This window comes from Nicotiana tomentosiformis, chromosome 8 (genome assembly GCF_000390325.3).
Source record: "Nicotiana tomentosiformis chromosome 8, ASM39032v3, whole genome shotgun sequence".
In the NCBI taxonomy this organism is placed as follows: domain Eukaryota; kingdom Viridiplantae; phylum Streptophyta; class Magnoliopsida; order Solanales; family Solanaceae; genus Nicotiana; species Nicotiana tomentosiformis.
The window spans coordinates 99114576-99118217 of NC_090819.1; positions in this window are offsets into that span (position 1 = coordinate 99114576).

The window sequence follows — 3642 nt, forward strand, 5'->3', positions numbered from 1 at the left end:
ATGTACTTGAAAGGCAGAACTATTTTCAGAAATCATGATTTTACTGAGCATTTTTATCTCTGAGTTACTTCTTGTAATATTTGCTTTATGTTGTTATGGACTGTTCTTGGCTATTGGTGTTGGAGCCGACCTTGGTACAAGCTCGTCACTACTTTCAACCTAAGGTTAGGTTTGTTACTTATTGAGTACATGGGATCGGTTATACTCATACTACACTTCTGCACCTTGCGTGCAGATGTTGGCTGCTGATGTTGCTGTGTTCATTGGGAGCTGGATCTGAAGATGTACCTGCGTTCCGGTTGTAGCTGCCTTTTGTTCATGGTAGCCTTAGATTCATAAAACTATGTTTATGTACTATTCGAACAGATGATGTATTTACTTCATACCAGCTTTGTATACTCTATTCTTAGAAGCTCATGATTTGTACTACTAGTTCTTGGGGAAATGTATTGGTTTTAGATATTTTCTTTTAATTAATTGCCTTATTAATTTCATTGGAATTGGATAGTTGGTAATTGGCTTACCTAGCGTGTTGGGTTAGGTGCCATCACGACTAGTTGGATTTTGGGTCGTGACAAGGTGGTATCAGATCTCTAGGTTCATAGGTTCTACAAGTCATGAGTAAATGTCTAGTAGAGTCTTGCATATCGGTTTGATGACGTCTATACTTATCTTCAAGAGTCTAGAAGGCATGTAGGATGATTTTCCATCTTTATTTCATTATCGTGCAAAATTGATTTAGCTTGAGACATAACTCTTTGAATTCCTTCCACGCATTCGTATGCGCACATGAGCGCTCAGTATCAGTTGTGCATCGCCGTCTTGTGATTTCATGAACGAGTTCGAGATGAGTATTCTATGTTTTGGTGATGTGCCAGTATGGAGGACTTGAGGCCAAGGTTAGATCGCAGCTTAAGCTCGGCAGCTTCAATTTGAACTTGTATGTTTGGACTCATATGTACGGTGATGTCCCTATGAATGGAATTTGTGGCTCGATGAGCGGTTGAATGGCTATATGATAAGTATGATGTAATTGCAGGATGTGTTAGGATGGTTTGAATGTGACGAGAAGTGTTTCCTTGAAATGCAAAGAAAGGTCCATTAGGTGCTTGATTTTCATTTTGATGTGACGTACAATCTCGAGTATGAATGTTTTGAAGGATCTTTCACGTTATTAAATTTTGGGACAAATTAAATTCTCATGTCTGGTTAATGAGTTTGGACTCATACAGACTAAGTGATTGCATAGTAATTGTGACTGCAAAAGGGTATAACAAGATACCAATTTGAGGCTAAGTAGGTGGGTTATCCCCTGTAAAGTAATCTACGTAGGTGTGTTCCTTATAATATGAATGGAGAGTTTCTTTGCTACCAGCGGGGCGTAAGTGTTGAGATTTGAATTTGAATCGGGTTGGAAAAGTTGACTTGAGTGTTAAGAGAATGAATGCGAGCTTAACAGATGATTGAGGTATTTATGGTTGACGTTGTATGAGCTTGAGAAGAATTTTTGTTAAACTGACTGAAGTATTATGGAAGTAATAAAGTATGGATATTGTGAGTTATCGAGTGTTTAAATTTATGGCTTTGAGCCAAGTGGGGGAGTCTGCTATTGATAATTCAATTCATGGTTATGTGTCAAATTTTTATTTTGGTCTAAAGTATACTTGGGAATCGGTGATGACTTGCAGAGGTGGAGTTCGAGAATGACTCGAGTAAGGAAATTTCTGGATACGGGTTATGGCACTTTAGGAGTATAGGAAAATCATGGGATAAGTGAGCTGTTATTTTTGAAGGATGTAGTGCGCATAAAGTATGAATTGGATCGGTGGTATTAAGGCAAGGTTATTTCTTTGAATGGTGTTGTGCTAATGAGGCATGTGTCTTTTAGCCCCTTTGGGCGGTGTAATTTTTAGATTTGAGCAAAGTGGGTAACTATCGAGAAAGTTCCAATAGGTCCGAGGTTTATATATAGCAATTGATAATTCCTCCGGACTTGTGTATGGATAAAATCTGAGATTTGCATTTGATGGTGCCTGGACTTGCGGAAATTCTGTATGACTATGGATTCTACATTTTAGTATAAGGAAGGTAAGAAGAAAATTTTTAAATTCACATAAGGTATTTTCAGAGTGAGTGTTACAGTTGTGGTATTTATGGAGGTTCTTAAGAAGAATACAGTTGTTTAAGGGCCGTAGGGCATTGTGGTTCTATGCTAGGGTTCGTGGGGTGAGTTGTGGTTAAAGATCGTGGTGTTTTAGCAAGGAGAAGTATCAATTCGAAGACAAATTCGGAAGGGACTCGGAGAAATAGGACATCATGGTGGTAGGTTGGATCAATATGGTAATGGATATGATCGGTTCTTTGAGTGCTTATGATGTGGGGGTTTTCTACAGGTGCTTTGTGGAAACACTCTTGGGTTTGGTGACTTGCGTGGCTTGATTGAGTTAGAGAGATTCAGTTCTGATGGCTTGATTATGTGCAAATGGATTCCAAAGCATTCTCGAGGATTTCTACCACGATTTGAGATGGATATTTCCTACCGACCTGAGGAACATATTGAGTATTGTGATTTTCTAACTGATGGGATCAAATGGAAGACTTCTGACTGATCGAATATGTATTCTACTTGTGACCCAGAATGATTATGAGGTTCTTGTATTTTTCATATGATGTCATGATAGATGCAGTGTGTTGTGTGGGATTAAGGTTTGCATGTGCAAGATCACGATTTAGTTTTGAAAGGGAGGTCATAAAATCTTAGAGGGAATGAACGGTTTTTGATGTTTAGATGAATGCTATAACTAGTTGATATTGCGTGAGTAGAGTGAACAGTTCAGAAAGTGCACTATGCTTTGAATTATGGATATTTCATAGGTATTGCGACTCTCTCCTGGTTGATCGACTGCTGATTTTAAGATGTTGCTATGTGTCACGAAAGAATGGGAGAAGTATTCCTCATGGGATGATCATGTATGAGAGATGTGTTAGACATTAGGGCTGTAGAGATGGGATCAAAAATGGTGATTCATATGTTCTATGGATTTGGAGACCGGGAGTTGTCAGGAGCAGATTGTTTCATGGTTGCGGACTGTGAAGTCATGGCCGAAGCTAGCTAGATAATAATATGTATTATGACTAAGTCATTGTGGATTTTTGGAGGGTTATTTATTTATTTATTTATGGGTAACCAGAGTTGATTTGGGGGTCCATTGGTAGGCCAAATTCGGATGTGTATTCTACACTGAGTTGGATTGGTTGGCTCCATACTGCTATTGTTGAGGGATGTGCCATTCGATTTATGTTGAGCTTATTTATGTTCTTAAATGATCGGTGAGTTACTCTCCTATGCTACGAAGAGTTGTGATTCATTAGTTATATGCACACATGGTGCGATTCTATTGGAGGCCTTACGACGGAATCTGAGCAAGATGAGTATTTAGGTATTGCATGATCGATTGTGTATTGGTTAGGTTCTTTCAGGTTTTGTGTGGCATTATGTCATTTGCCTCTCCGTGGTTATTGATTTTGAGCAGGGTGACTCGAGGTATATAAAATGGACCATAGTTTGGATGGGGTTACGCATTGCAACGAAGTTATGTTAAGGTATGAACCTTGTTTTAGAATCGTGTGGTGGTTCTACGG